The 17,056-nt window shown below is 35.5% G+C and overlaps 1 non-coding gene across 1 annotated transcript; it reads right to left on the bottom strand.

Moving 5' to 3' along the window:
* Positions 1 to 2,309: 2,309 nt before the first annotated feature.
* Positions 2,310 to 2,414, bottom strand: LOC136332677 (U6 spliceosomal RNA). Its single transcript, XR_010730843.1, has one exon. It is a non-coding gene; the product is annotated as a U6 spliceosomal RNA (small nuclear RNA).
* Between the last annotated feature and the right edge of the window lie 14,642 nt (positions 2,415 to 17,056).

The following is a 17,056-nucleotide window of genomic DNA, read 5'->3' as shown; positions in this document are numbered from 1 at the left end:
AATGCATACGAAATGTTCCTCCAGGAATTGCACGACAAAACAGCTTTCTTTCATAAACAATATTCAGAATAACATTCACAAAATACTCATTGTATGCCTATTAAGTAAAAATCAAATTTATTATTAAAATAATTGCATAAATTAATTTTTATGCAATAAATAAAGTACTGCTCCATTGATTTTGAAATGATTGGCTAAGAAGCCAATTCATTCTTTTTTTTTCTTTTCTGAAGTTGGAAACGGGGAGGCAGTCAGACACACTCCCGCATGTGCCTGACCTGGATCCACCTGGCATGCCCACTAGGGGGCGATGCTCTGCCACAATCAGAGCCATTCTAGTGCCTGAGGCAGAGGCCACAGAGCCATCCTCAGTGCCTGGGCAAACTTTGCTCCAATGGAGCCTTGGCTGTGGGAGGGGAAGAGAGAGACAGAGAGGAAGGAGAGGGGGAGGGGTGGAGAAGCAAATGGGCACTTCTCCTGTATGCCCTGGCCGGGAATTGAACCCAGGGCTCCCGCATGCCAGGCAGACGCTGTACCACTGAGCCAACCGGCCAGGACCCCAATTCATTCTTTTATCTGTTAGCACATTACTGTCTTATATGTACCATATTTACCCATGTATAAGACCCACACTTTTTCAAAAAAATTGTGGCCTAAAAACTGGGTGTGTCTTATATAGTGGTTGTGGATTTTTTTTACTTGCTTTTCCTGCTTTTTTTGTGTTTGTATTTGTACTCATTATTGAAGACAGTGATTCCTCATCAGACACAGATGAGGACATGCTAATAGATGGGAGTTTTGACAGTGATGAGGAGTTGTATGAATTTTATGATGAATAAAACTTGAGTTCAATAACTTTATGTAACACATTTTTTTTCTTCAAATTTCAGGCCTGAAAATTAAGGTGTGTCTTATATGTGGGAGCATCTTATACATGGGAAAATATGGTAGACCCTCTAGAATACAACTAATGACAGGTTTTAAATTCTGTTGAACATGGAGCTTCAACAGCTGAAGGTAAAGAGAACAGGCTAGTCATAGATCTTAATAAGTACATTTCTCTTAAATGCTTTAATATAATAATATTTTAAACAGTGTATGGCATTTGGCAGTGAGTACTGTTAAAGATCTAAAGTGCCGACATGCCTCTCACTAAAGGCTGAATGATACAAACACCATAATAAGGATATTTCTTTAGATGGTCTGTCTTCTCTGTCCCCATTCCTATTCCAAGTGCTTCTCAGTTGAGTTATATAGACTTACAGGTAAATTGAGGAGGTTGTTCATGGATATAAAAACAAACGGTAGTTTTTTGTCTTTTCTCTGATTTATATAGTTGGCCATCTCTGATAATAAGAGGCTTTTATTATTAAAGTTGCAGTGAACATATTTTATAAATATAATTAACATCTACCATCAAAGAGATTACTCTGAGTTATACGGGTGAGCCTCATCCAATTATTTGAAGACTTTGAGAGCAAAAAACTGAGGTTGCTTTGGGGAAGAAGAAATTCTACTTTAAAACTTGTAATATAAAAATACGGCCTGAGTTTCCAGCTTGATGATTGGTCCTATAAATTTAAAACTCAACCTTGCCTCATCAATTCTTGCCTGATAGTCCATTGTACTGGTCTGGCCTGTGGATTTTAGATTTGCTGGCACTACAATTACTTGATCCAATTTCTTAAAATAAATCCAACTGATCGTGTTTCTCTGGAGAACTTGAACTGATACACTGTGTAACCTTGGGAAAGATACCAAATTTCCCTGTTTCTTATTTTTCTTGTCTGTAAAATTGGAATAATAATAGTAATTACTCACTAAGGTTATATACATTGAATTTATATAAATTTTAAAAATAAAAATATATGTACATACACATATTGCTTGTTACAGTGTCTAGCACCCAGTATTATAGTATATAATTGTTATTAATTTTATTTTATTTCATTCTTTTTTTTTGAGAGAGAGAGGCAGGGAGAGAGAAAGAGACAGTAACATGGAGCTGCTCCTATATGTGCCCTGACCAGGGAATCCCCCTGGCACGCTGTGGCTCGGTGAGGACGCTCTGACTGACATCAATTTAATTATCTAAGATCATTTGTAATCATGTGTATTATTTTTGAGCAGACTATAATGAGGGTTTAGTATTTTCTCAACACAAGAATATGAGCTTGTTTTCTATATTGTATCTGTTTTAAGCAGTATGACCTAAATGCTTTTAGTCACATCAAAATATACATTGACATCACAAATAGCTAATCACCAGATGGGGTTTTTTTTTTGTTGTTTGTTTTTGTTTTTAATTTAAAAATATGGAACGCTCACGAATTTGCGTGTCATCCTTGCACAGGGCCATGCTAATCTTCTCTGTATCGTTCCAATTTTAGTATATATGCTGCCGAAGCGAACACACCATGTGTTTTGATATATAATTGAATACTCATTAATTATAATAGAAGACACAAGGATTTAGTATTTTTAAAGATGAAATATTTTTGGTGATTTATTCATCATTCCTTCAATAATCAGATATGCAGTGTTTTTAGTAGGACTAAGTTTGTGAATGCTTGTTTTTGCTCAGGACACACAATTTTTGCTGCACCTCATGATTACTCTTTTATAAACAATATGCTGCTTATAAAAAAGGTACATCTAAAATAGTGACATAGGTGTTTAATAAATGAAAAAATAGTGAAAAATTATAGGGTGAATAGAAATGAAAAGTAAAGAAAGCAATATTGAATTCTGAAAAAGGGAAAATTCAAGACAAATCATAGAATAGGGTAATTTTATATCAATAAGTATGGTTCACAATGACAACATACTCAAGTAATTTTAGCAGGATATATAAACTTGATTAATTTCATGTGAAAAGCTGTTAAAAGTATATAAATAACTTGATAGAAACTCTTGTGAAATATTATAAAACACAACTAATGAAACAAATTAGACTCAAAGGCCAGATATTTCACTAACAAAGTCTACCACTTTAAAAATTGTATACATTTAAAAAATAAATTATTAAATACAATCAACCAAAATTAATATTGGACAGGAAATAAAATCAAAAGTAACTTTTTATTATTTACAGAATATAAAAATAAAACTATTTCATATCAAAATATGAAATGAATTCCAAGAGCTACTCAAGAGCTAATTCAAAACTTTAAATATTTAATTGTTCAAACAGCTGACATTTAAAAATGATTGAATTATACATTTAACCAATGAAATTTGAAAATGAACAACAAAGAAAAATTATTAAAAGCACTATGAACCAAAGGAAATATTCTGTAGGAAAGGTATAATCTCATTCCAAAAGTTCAGAAAAAGAGCACAATACCAAAAATAAGTATAACACAAATAAGAAATTGATAACTCAAAAAAAAGATAAAATAAGAAAACTGATAATTCGCAAAACTAATTACTTGTATGAGCGAAATTAAACCATCCGGTGTTTCTGAAAAGTCTAACAAACATAACTGAGGTAAAAAGCAGAAAATAATAAAACTGAGGTAAAAAGCAAAAAATAAAATGATATTGAGAAACTGGATATAATAACACATTTATATTATTATTATTATTATTATTATTATTATTATTGCATTTTTCTGAAGTTGGAAATGGGGAGGCAGTCAGACAGACTCTGCATGCGCCCAACCGGGATCCACCCGGCATGCCCACCAGGGGACGATGCTCTACCCATCTGGGGTGTCGCTCTGCCTCAATCAGAGCCATTCTAGCGCCTGAGGCAGAAGCCACAGAGCCATCCTCAGCTCCTGGGCAAACTTTGCTCCAATGGAGCCTTGGCTGTGGGAGGGGAAGAGAGAGACAGAGAGGAAGGAGAGGGGAAGGGGTGGAGAAGCAGATCGGTGCTTCTCCTGTGTGCCCTGGCAGGGAATCGAACCCAGGACTCCTGCTCGCCAGGCCGACGTTCTACCACTGAACCAACCGTCAAGGGCTCTAATTTTTTTTTTAAATTAAAAAAACATTACACATAATTTTATATCAACAACATTTAAAAGCTGGGTGAAGCTGATTACTTCTGTCCATCTGTTTCTCCTACCACAACAGATATTGTAAAAAACAACAACAGTATTTTACAGGACACAATACCATAATGTTAACTATGGGTTAACTATGTTGTATAGCAGTTCTCTAGAACTTATTCATTTATTATAACAGAAACTTTGCTTATGTCAAAATCATCAAAAGCTTGCATATATTAAATGTGTGCAATATTTTTCTATTAAATTATATTTTAATAAAACTAAAAAAGTAAACAACATTTACCTAGTCTTTTATAAGGACCCAGGCTGAATTAGACTTCAACATCTAGAAGTTATTACTGTTTTTTATTTTGACTTTTCTTTCTTTTTTTTTAAATTAATTTTAATGGGGTGACATATTACTGTTTTAAGTTTGCGAAAAAAATTGTTTGATCTGTCATTTAATTGTTTTGTCTTTAACTTCTTTCTCTAATAATGATTTTATATACAATATCTCTATTTTTCTACCTAGCTAATAATTTATTATCATCTATCTTTAATCTCTTCTTTTATAGAATGTTATTCATATAAACCTTCAGATATTTGCAAAATTCTGTTAAGGTTGCCAGAACCAGTTTGTCAGCTCCTAAGGTGAAGATAAATTGGACTCTCTTAAACATTAAAATATGCACTTATCCTGATAAGAGGCCTAAGTATCAGCATAAATTTATTTGGTCTTACAGCTTCCCCAAAATGCATTATTACTCTGTGGTCTCAGCTGGATATTTGGGTTAAAATAAAGGACCTCTGATAGAAGTCTATGCTTCATTTGATCTCAGATTTCCTAAGCCATAAATAGTGAAAGGTTAATTGAAACTTCTAGTATTTTCAATGAAGTCATTAGGAATAAAGTCATGACATTGGAACAGAGCATTAGGAAATGAGCAGGCTCTTTGTACATTAATAGAAACAACATCTGTTGGATCCTGGTCTCTGCACTCTGTGTTCTTCAGAATAGGTGCTTAATTTTCCTGTGCTAATAGTTGTGTGTAAATTGTAACATAATATCATCTTCATGAGAAATACTGATTGTTCCTTCCCTTTTAACAAATATTTGTTAAACTCCTTTCAATATCTTCTGATTTTAAAAGCCATATATTAAAACTACATATTAATCATTAAGCTCGTGGCAACTGAGTGGTCAATGTTACTTGCGTTAAGAATAAAAACCACATTGAGAACTGGAAGCCTATAATGGGTATTATTAATTTGCTACCACCTGGAAGTTTTCAGCATAAATAAATTTGTCCTTGGTTTCTTATAAAACCTGAAGCTCATTGATTAATACAAGGTGAACAAATCTTTTTTTATTTATCCAGGCTCAGACACATCATTTAACTCTTTGGAACCATTTTTTCCTCTCACAAATAAAGTGGGAATAACATTACTTATCTCCTTGGATTGCTTAATATTTTAGTAAATAATACTGATATGCAATATATTAATAAAAATATATTCATGACATCTAAGTAGGCTTTTGCAGTTATTTGGTAATTAGTCTAAGAGAAGATCAGAATGAGTAATAGAAAAAACTTTGTTCAGGCTTAGGGAAGGCTACATTCAAAGATATACAAATATGTAAAAGCAGAAGCGTACTAGGAATCATTATAACTTAGGGTGAGATGTAGTAAAAAACGAGTTTGGAGAGTTTGGTAGAGCCTGGGCCTCAATGAATTTTGCATCATCCTGAAAGCCATGAACAGTCAGTCACCAAACTATTTTACAAGGAAGATCACATAAGATTTGCAATTTTAGAAAAGTCCCTCTCATAGCAGTAAGCAGAATGTATTGGAGGGACTGTCACCCTCAAATCATGAGCAGTGAAGCACCCATGGGCAGTGAAGCACCCTTGACTAATGAGCCCTCGGTGACCCCATTGGTGATTCCAGTAAGGACAGTGGCAGTGAAGATAGAATGTATATGACAGAATAGAGAGCTAATATTTAGGAGGCATACTACCAGGACTCGATCAAAATGGTATTTAGAAGGCAAGGAAGGGGATGAATAAAGTTTGATACCAATGATACTGACTTAGATAAACTGGATGAAAGCCTAGGTTATTCTCCAAAGTACAGAACAGAAGAACATATTTAGAAAGAAAATGATGAGTTTTTAATGCCTTCTATCACCATAGATAAAGTTCACCTTTCTAGTTGTCATCTAAATTTATGTCTGGAATTTAATTGGGAGATCTGTGCTAATATAATTTGACAGCCTTCAATATATGTGTCTAGTTGAAGCCATGGGAATGGATGGTTTTTTCTTTTTTTAATGAGAGAGAGAAAAAGAGAGATAGAGAGAGAGAGACAGGAAGGGAGAGAGATGAGAAACATCAGCTCATAGTTATTAATTGATTGCTTTCTTAGATGTGCCTTGACTTGGGAGCTCCAGATAAGCCAAGAACCCTTTGCTCAAGCCAGTAATCTTGGGCTCAAGCCAGTGACCATGGCATCATGTCTATGATCCCATGCTCAAGCCAGTTACTTCACGCTCAAGCTGGTGAGCCTGAGCTTAAGCTGGTGACCTTGAGATTTCAAACCTGCGTCCTCAATATCCCAGGCAAATACTCTATCCACTATGCCACTGTCTGGTCAGGCTAGATGATATTTCTTTTAAAAAAAAATTATCTAGATAATTAATTTTAACAGGGTGACATAGATTTAGAGAAAACATCTCCAGATCATTCTGACATTTGATTATGTTGTCTACCCATCACCAAAAGTCAAATTGTCCTCTGTCACCTCTTATTTGGTTTTCTTTGTGCCCCTCTACTCTGCTACCCCTCCCTCTTCCCCCCTACTCCCCCATAACCATCGCACTCTTGTCCATGTCCATGAGACTCACTTTTGTGTCCAACCTATGTATGAAATCATACAGTTCTTAGTTTTTTCTGATTTACTTATTTCACTCAGGATTATGTCATCAAGGTCCATCTATGTTCTAGTAAATAATCCCATGTCATCATTTTTTATGGCTGAGTAGTATTCCATAGTATATATGTACCATATCTTCTTTATCCAATCATCTATTGAAGGGCTTTTTGGTTGTTTCCATATCTTGGCGACTGTGAACAATGCTCAATGAACATGGGGCTGCATGTGTCCTTACATACCAGTGTTTTTGAGTTTTGGGGGTATATACCCAGTAGAGGAAATGCTGGGTCAAATGGTAGTTCTGTTCTTAATTTTTTGAGGAACCACCATACTTTCTTCCATAATGGTTGTACTACTTTACATTCCCACCAACAGTGAATGAGAGTTCCTTTTTCTCCACAGCTTCTCCAACACTTGTTATTATTACCTGTCTTGTTGATAATAGCTAATCTAACAGGTGTGAGGTGATATCTCATTGTAGTTTTGATTTGCATTTCTCTAATAGCTAGTGAAGATGAGCATCTTTTCATATATCTGTTGGCCATTTGTATTTTTTCCTGAGAGAAGTGTCTGTTCATGTCCTTTCCCCATTTTTTTATTGGATTGTTTGCTTGTTTGTTGTTGAGTTTTGTGAGTTCTTTATATATTTTATATATTAGGCCCTTTGCGCTATTGTTTGAAAATATCATCTTCCATTTAGTTGGCTGTCTGTTTGCTTTGTTGTTAGTTTCTTTTGCTGTGCAAAAGCTTTTTTTTTTTTTTTTTTGTATTGCATTTTTCTGAAGTTGGAAATGGGGAGGCAGTCAGACAGACTCCTGCATGCGCCTGACTGGGATCCACCCGGCATGCCCACCAGGGGGTGATGCTCTGCCCATCTGGGGCGTTGCTCTGTTGCAACCAGGGCCATTCTAGTGCCTGAGGCAGAGGCTATGGAGCCATCCTCAGTGCCCTCGGGCCAACCCTGCTCCAATGGAACTTTGGCTGCAGGAGGGGAAGAGAGAGACAGATAGGAAGGAGAGGGGGAGGGGTGGAGAAGCAGATAGGCGCTTCTCCTGTGTGCCCTGGCCGGGAATCGAACCTGGGACTCCTGCACACCAGGCTGACACTCTACCACTGAGCCAACAGGCCCAGGCAAAAGCTTCTTAGTCTGATGTAGTCCCATTCATTTATGTTTGCCTTCACTTCCCTTGCCTTTGGAGTCAAATTCATAAAATGTTCTTTATGGCCAAGGTCCAGAAGTTTAGTACCTATGTTTTCTTCTATGTTATTTATTATTTCAGGTTTTATACTTAGGTCTTTGATCCATTTTCAGTTAATTTTAGTACAAGGGGACAAACTTTAGTCAAGTTTCATTCTTTTGCACGTGGCTTTCCAGTTTTCCCAACACCATTTATTGAAGAGACTTTCTTTTCTCTATTGTGTGTTTTTGCCTCCTTTATCAAAGATGATTTGACTATATATATGTGGTTTTATTTCTGGGCTCTCTATTCTGTTCCATTGGTTTGAGTGTCTATTTTTCTGCCAATGCCATGCTGTTTTGATTATCATGGCTCTATAATATAATTTGAAGTCAGGTATTGTAATGCCCCCAGCTTCATTCTTTTTCCTTAGAATTACTTTGACTATTCAGGGTTTTATACAGTTCCATATAAACCTCATGATTTTTTGTTTCATTTCTTTAAAAAATGTCATTGGAATTTTGATAGGAATTGCATTAAATTTGTATCTTATTTTGGGTAATATGGTAATTTTGACTATATTTATTCTTCCTATTCTAGAACAAAGAATATTTTTCTATTTCATTGTATCTTTTTGATTTCCCTTAACAATGGTTCATAGTTTTCATTATATAGGTCCTTCATATTCTTTGTTATGTTTATTACTAGGTATTTTTTTTTGTTGCAACCATAAAAGGGGTTATTTTCTTGAGTTCATTTTCTTATATTTTATTGTTGGCATATAGGAAGGCAGTAGACTTCTGTATATTAATTTTCTATCCTGTGACAATACTGTATCAGTTTATTGTTTCTAATAGTCTTTTTGTTGAGTCTTTGGGGTTTTTGATGTACAGGATCATAACATCTGCAAAAAGTGAAACCTTTACTTCTTCTTTCCCAATATAAATGCCTTTTATTTCTTTCTCTTGGCTGATTGCTCTGGTTAGAACTTCTAACACTACATTGAATAAGAGTGGAGAGAGTGGGCAACCTTGTCTTGTTCCTGATTTTAGAGAAAAACTCTTCAGTTTTTTGACATTTAATATGATATTAGCTGATGGTTTATCATAAATAGCCTTTATCATGTTGAGATATTTTCTTTCTATACCCATTTTGTTAAGTGTTTTAAACATAAAAGATGTTGTATTTTATGGAATGCTTTTTCTGCATCCATTGATAGGATCATATGGTTTTTGTTCTTTGTTTTGTTGATATGGTGTATTACGTTAACTGTTTTACATATGATGAACCATCCTTATGATTCTGGGATCAGTCTCACTTGGTCATGATGAGTTATTTATTTAATATGTTGTATTTGATTTGCTAGTATTTTGTTTAGAATTTTAGCATCTGTATTCATTATAGATATTGGTCTGTAGTTTTCTTTTTTTGTGTTGTCCTTGCCAGGTTTTGGTATGAGGGTTATGTTGGCCTCATAAAATGTGTTTGGAAGTATTGATTCTTCTTCAATTTTTTGGAAGACTGAGTAGAATAGAAACCAAGTCTTTTTTGAATGTTTGATAGAATTCACTAGTATAGCTGTCTGGCCCTGGACTTTTATTTTTTGGGAGGTTTTTGATAGTTGTTTTTATTTCTTTTCTGTTTATGGGTCTGTTTAGGCTATCTACTTTTTCATGACTCAGTTTAGGAAAATTGTATTCTAGAAATTTATCCATTTCTTCTAGATTGTTAAATTTGGTGGCATATAGTTTTTCATAGTATTCTACCATAATTCTTTGTATATCTATGATATCTGTGGTGATTTCTCCTCTTTCATTTTGGATTTTGTTTATATGAGTCTTTTCTCTTCATTCCTTAGTGAGTCTTGCCAAGGGTTTGTCATTTTTGTTGATCTTTTCAAAGAGTCAGCTCTTTGTTTTATTGATTTTTTCTATATATTTTTTGTTCTCCATTTCATTTATTTCTGCTCTGATTTTCATTATTTTCTTTCTTCTGCTGGTTTTGCATTGCCTTTGTTTTTCTTTTTCTAGTTCCTTGACATGAGATGTTAAGTTGTTTACTTGGGCTCTCTCTTGTTTGTTCGTATAAGCCTGTAGTTATATGACCTTCCCTCTTATTACTGCTTTTGCTGCATCCCAGAGATTCCAATATGTCGTATATCTTTTTAATTTGTCTGTATGTATCTTTTGATCTCTGCTTTTATTTCTTCTTTGACCCACTCATTTTTTTTAGGAGTATGTTGTTTAATTTCCACATTTTTGCGTGTTTCTTTACTTCTTTTTTGCAGTTGAATTCTAGTTTCAAAACTTTATGGTCAGAGAATGTGCTTAGTATAATTTCAGTCTTTCTGAATTTGTTGATGTTAGTTTTGTGACCCAACGTATGGTCAGTTCTTAAGAACTTTCCATGTACACTGGAGAAAAATGTATACTCTGGCATTTTGGGATGAAATGTCCTGTAGATGTCTATCATATCCAATTGTTCTAGTGTTTTGTTTAAGGCCCATATTTCTTATTGATTTTCTGTTTGGATGAACAATCTAGAGCCATCAGTGGTATATTGAAATCTCCAACTGTAATTGTGTTTTTTCTGGTTTTTATTTTTAGATCAGTACGTAGATGTCTTATATACTTTGTTGCTCCTTGGTTTGGTGCATATATATTAAGAAGTGTTATATCTTCTTGATTCAATGTCTCTTTTATCATTAGGAAATGACATCTTTGTCTCTAATTACCTTTGTTGTCTTGTAGTCAGCATTGTTAGATATGAGTATGGCTATACTTACTTTTTTTTGGATGTTATTTTCTTGGAGAATCGTTTTCCAACCTTTCACTTTTAATTTGTTTTAAACCTTGTAGCCTAGATGTGTTTCTTGATGGCAGAATACAGTTGGATTTTCTCTTTTGATCCACTCTGCTACTCTGTGTCTTTCTATTGGTAAGTTCAATCCATTCATATTAATGTAATTATTGACACTTGAAGGTTTCCTATTGCCATTTTATATATTGCTTTCTGATATCTCTGTTTCTTGTTTGGTTCTTTTCTTTTGTTTTTCTGTCATTTGTTTTTGTTTGGTTGTATTCCATACTTCTTTTCTCTGTTTCTTCTTTTTTTAAGCCATGTTTTCCTGTAGTGCTTTTTCAGGTGTGGTTACCATTAGGTAATAAAAAGGATATCTATCATATTCATTGTAGTACATTATCTCATGAGTGCTTCTGCACTCCATCCACCTCTGTTACTGTTAATTTTGTCCTCTCCTCTTTTTAGTTTTTGTTGACACAGATTAATCTTGTTTTTATTGTGATCTTATTGGAGCTTTTACTTGTAATTTTGTTTTGTTTTGTTCTTTGTGTCTGGTCAGATAACCCTATTTCGTATTTCCTGAAGTGAGTGTTTTTTGGCGATCAATTCCCTCATCTTTTCTATTTTGTGAATGTTTTTATTTTTCCTTTATATTTTAAGGATAGCTTTGATGGATATAGTATTCTTGGCTGGAAGTTCCTCTCTTTCAGTACTTTAAATATTTAGGTCCACTCTCTTCGGGCCTGCAGAGTTTCTGCTGAGAAATCTGATAATAGCTTAATAGGTCTTCCTTTATATGTTGTATTCTTCTTTTCTCTGGATGCCTTAAGGACTTTTTCTTTGTCATTGGTTTGTGATAATATCATTACAATGTGTCTTGGAGTAGGTCTGTTTGGATTAAGGTAACTTGATATTCTGTTTGTTTCTTGGATTCGAGGCTCTAATTCTTTCCACAGGCATGGAAAGTTTTCATGTATCATTTGTTTGAATATGTTCTCCATTCTATTTTCTCTCTCTTCTCCTTCTGATATAGCTATTATTCTTATGTTGCTCTTTCTGATGGAGTCAGACAATTCCTATTGGGCTTTCTCATTTTTTTAAATTAGTGAGTCTCTCTCTTCTTCTCTCTGTAGTTTCTCTGGTTGCTTGTCTTCTACGTCACTAATTCTCTCCTCTATCTGGCCTGTTCTATTAGCTAAGCTTTTTACCTCCTTTTCAGTTCATATATTGAGTTTTTCATCTCTGTTTGATTTCTTTTCATAGTTTCAATTTCCCTGGTGATGTATTCTTTTTGTTCATTGAATTGTTTTTTGAGCTCTCTAAATTGCCTTTCTGTGCTTTCTTGTATTTCCCTGAATATTTTTAGGACTTCAATTTTTAATTTTCTGTCATTTAACTTCAAGGTTTCCAAGCAATTGAATTTTTTCTATAGATTTTTCCTCATCTATCTGAACTACATCTCTATCTTTTGTATCCATGATATTTGATTTCTTTTTTCTTAATAACATTTGAGCGTGGAATTGTTAATAACACTAATAAGAGACCATTTAGAAATAATAAAATAAAAATTGAAAAGATACAGTGAAATGATGAAAATTCTATTATGACAAGTGAAACAAAAACTACAGAGAATGTGGAGCCAAAACTGAGGGAAAATGACAGAAAGATAATAAATGAAGTAAAAACATGCAAAATACTTCAAGGAAAAATATAAATCCAAAATAAAATAATTTTTTTGATAAATGATGATCAAATGAAAGAAAAAGAAAAAGAAAGAGAAAAGAAGAAAAAAAAGTTTAAAAAATAAGAATTAAAAATGTAACAACTATGGATAATGAAGTTCAAAAGGAAAAAAATAAAACAGAAAGTAGATAAAATGACCAAGTGGAAGAACAGTAAATAAAAATAAGTTATAAAAGATGTAATTTTTTCCTGGTTTTGAGAAGTAGCATCTTCTTTTTTTTCTGGCAGGTGGCGTTGTACTACAGGTTTTGCCCCTGTGGGGCTCTTGAGCAGAGATTTGTTGTTGTGTAGCTATGGCAATGATATAGGTTGGCCATCAGTCCCGTTGGTAGATAGGACTTGTTAGGGGTTGCAGGCACCCACAATGGGAGTCTCAGCTAGTTTTCTAGGTGCTTCGCCCCACATCCCTCCCACCTAAGTTAGCAGCCTGGAGACTTAGCTGTGAGGCTCCCACAGCCACTGCTTGAAGAGCACAAGGCTCTAAGAGCAGCCAGGTTCTTCCTCCAGCACCATTCAAAGCACAGTTCTGGGTAAGGCTGTGCCAACCATAGCCACCAGCAAAAGCTGGCAGGGCTGGGAGCCAATTGCAGGTCTGGCACCTTTCTAAGGGCCGGCAGACAGGTCTAGCATGTCTCAGCGAGTTTCAGGCTGGGAGCTGATTGCAGATCAGGCACCTTTCTTTAGGCCCCCAGGTATATCTAGTATGGGTCAGCTCTATGTGCATCTAATCTCCACAGGCTTTTCTCCTCTGTTCCCTGTTTGGTAGCCCGCAGCAAGCTACATGCACACCCAGCCCCCATGACTTCCGCAGTGCACACGGAGGTCTGCTCCCACCCACTTAGGCACACAATGCCTGTGATCTCAGTTAGTGCTGGGAATGCAGGAAAGCTCTTTGAGACTCTGCCCGGACAGGTCCAGGCCTAGGGATCCCAGCCCTTGTGCACCCCGTGCTGTTGGTTGGAGAGTTGGGACCATACAGAAACACTGACTATAGCCCACATAGAAATTCACCACTGACAATCTCGGGTCTATCCTTTATGCCCATGAGCATGCGCACCCTCGCCAGAGGCACCAGGTGAAGCCACTTGCACACTGCCCGTAGTCACCTCAGAGTGCACATGGCCCAAAGCTGCTGCCATGCCGGCCTCTGTGGGCAAACCACTCTGGCAATCTCCACCAGAGCCTGCTGCCTGTGCTGGCCCTACATCAGAGATCTCAGGCCAAGCCAGTGCAACCTCTCCTCCGCTTGATCATCCATCCTATACCAGCTTCTTCCCTCTGCCTCAAATCCTGTTTCTCTCAGTTCCAGATGAAAGTGGCCTTCCTCAGATCAATGAGGAAAGTGTGATACCCCATTCTCCATCTTATTTCCTTCAGAGTGGATTATATATTCAGCCACCTTTTCGCCCAATCATACCTTTGTTTGCTGTATGTGTATTTCAGATGTACCTGGGATTGTTTTTCTGTCTCTAGTTGTTAAATTTGTTGAAATTTCAAGGGCAGGTATTGGGAGCACCCCTCATGGCACCATTTCTCTGATATCACTCTGGATGATATTTCTTTTTTTTTTTTAATATAATTTTATTTTTTTAATGGGGTGACATCAGTAAATCAGGATACATATATTCAAAGATAACAAGTCCAGGTTATCTTGTCGTTCAATTATGTTGCATACCCATCACCCAAAGTTAGATTGTCCTCTGTCACCTTCTATCTAGTTTTCTTTGTGCCCCTCCCCCTCCCCCTTTCCCTCTCCCTTTTCCCCTTCCTCCTGTAGCCACCACATTCTTATCAATGTCTCTTAGTTTCACTTTTATGTCCCACTTACATATGGAATAATGAAGTTCCTGGTTTTTTTCTGATTTACTTATTTCGCTTCGTATCATGTTATCAAGATCCCACCATTTTGCTGTAAATGATCCGATGTCATCATTTCTTATGGCAGAGTAGTATTCCATAGTGTATATGTGCCACATCTTCTTTATCCAGTCATCTATTGACGGGCTTTTTGGTTGTTTCCATGTCCTGGCCACTGTGAACAATGTTGCAGTGAACATGGGGCTGCATGTGTCTTTAACGTATCAATGTTTCTGAGTTTTTGGGGTATATACCCAGTAGAGGGATTGCTGGGTCATAAGGTAGTTCTATTTTCAGTTTTTTGAGGAACCACCATACTTTCTTCCATAATGGTTGTACTACTTTACATTCCCACCAACAGTGGATGAGGGTTCCTTTTTCTCCACAGCCTCTCCAACATTTGCTATTACCTGTCTTGCTAATAATAGCTAATTGAACAGGTGTGAGGTGGTATCTCATTGCAGTTTTGATTTGCATTTCTCTAATAGCTAAAGAAGATGAGCATCTTTTCATATATCTGTTGGCCATTTGGATTTCTTCCTGGGAGAAGTGTCTGTTCATATCCTCTTCCCATATTTTTTTATTGGATTGTTTGTTTGTTTGTTGTTGAGTTTTATGAGTTCTTTGTATATTTTGGATATTAGGCCCTTATCTGAGCTGTTGTTTGAAAATATCATTTCCCATTTATTTGGCTTTCTGTTTATTTTGTTATCAGTTTCTCTTGCTGAGCAAAAACTTCTTAGTCTGATGTAGTCCCATTCATTAATTTTTGCCTTCACTTCTCTTGCCTGTGGAGTCAAATTCATAAAATGCTCTTTAAAACCCAGGTCCATGAGTTGAATACCTATGTCTTCTTCTATGTAATTAATTGTTTCAGGTCTTATGTTTAGATCTTTGGTCCATTTTGAGTTAATTTTAGTACAGGGGGACAAACTGTAGTCCAGTTTCATTCTTTTGCATGTGGCTTTCCAGTTTTCCTAGCACCATTTATTGAAGAGGCTTTCTTTTCTCCATTGTGTGTTGTTGGCCCCTTTATCAAAAATTATTTGACTATATATATATGTGGTTTTATTTCTGGACTTTCTATTCTGTTCCATTGGTCTGAGTGTCTATTTTTCTGCCAATACCATGCTGTTTTGATTGTTGTGGCCCTATAATAGAGTTTGAAGTCAGGTATTGTAATGCCCCCAGCTTCATTCTTTTTCTTTAGGATTGCTTTGGCTATTCGGGGTTTTTTATAGTTCCATATAAATCTGATGATTTTTTGCTCTATTTCTTTAAAAAAAGTCATTGGAAGTTTGATGGGAATTGCATTAAATTTGTATATTGCTTTGGGTAATATGGCCATCATGACTATATTTATTCTTCCTAGCCAAGAACAAGGTATATTCTTCCATCTCATTATATCTTTTTCGATTTCCCTTAACAATGGTTTATAGTTTTCATTATATAAGTCCTTTACATTCTTTATTATGTTTATTCCTAAGTATTTTATTTTTTTTTATTGCAATCGTGAAGGGGATTATTCTTTTGAGTTCGTTTTCAGTTGTTTCATTGTTGGCATATAGAAAGGCTATTGACTTCTGTATGTTAATTTTGTATCCTGCGACCTTACTGTATTGGCTTATTGTTTCTAGTAGTCTTTTTGTGGATTCTTTGGGGTTTTCGATGTATAGGATCATATCATCTGCAAAAAGTGATACCTTTACTTCTTCTTTTCCGATATGGATGCCTTTTATTTCTTTGTCTTGTCTGATTGCTGTGGCGAGAACCTCTAGTACCACATTAAATAAGAGTGGAGAGAGTGGACAACCCTGTCTTGTTCCTGATTTAAGGGGGAAAGCCTTCAGTTTAGTGCCATTTAATATGATGTTAGCTGATGGTTTATCATATATGGCCTTTATCATGTTGAGATATTTTCCTTCTATACCCATTTTGTTGAGAGTCTTAAACATAAAATTGTGTTGTATTTTATCGAAAGCCTTTTCTGCATCTATTGATAAGATCATGTGGTTTTTGTTCTTTGTTTTGTTGATATGGTGTATTACGTTAACCGTTTTATGTATGTTGAAACATCCTTGAGATTCTGGGATGAATCCCACTTGATCATGATGTATTATCTTTTTAATATGTTGTTGTATTCAATTTGCTAGTATTTTGTTTAGTATTTTAGCATCTGTATTCATTAGAGATATTGGTCTGTAGTTTTCTTTTTTTGTGCCATCCTTGCCTGGTTTTGGTATGAGGGTTATGTTGGCCTCATAAAATGTGTTTGGAAGTATTGCTTCTTCTTCAATTTTTTGGAAGACTTTGAGTAGAATAGGAACCAAGTCTTCTTTGAATGTTTGATAAAATTTGCTAGTATAGCCCGTCAGGGCCTGGACTTTTATTTTTGGGGAGGTTTTTAATGGTTTTTTCCATTTCTTCTCTACTAATAGGTCTGTTTAGGCTTTCTGCTTCTTCTTGACTCAGTCTAGGAAGGTTGTATTGTTCTAGGAATTTATCCATTTCTTCTAGGTTGTTGAATTTAGTGGCATAAAGTTTTTCATAG

Source organism: Saccopteryx bilineata, chromosome 3, assembly GCF_036850765.1.
Source record: "Saccopteryx bilineata isolate mSacBil1 chromosome 3, mSacBil1_pri_phased_curated, whole genome shotgun sequence".
Lineage (NCBI taxonomy): Eukaryota > Metazoa > Chordata > Mammalia > Chiroptera > Emballonuridae > Saccopteryx > Saccopteryx bilineata.
The sequence above is the reverse complement of the archived record's forward strand: the minus strand, read 5'-3'. Positions and strand labels throughout refer to the sequence as shown.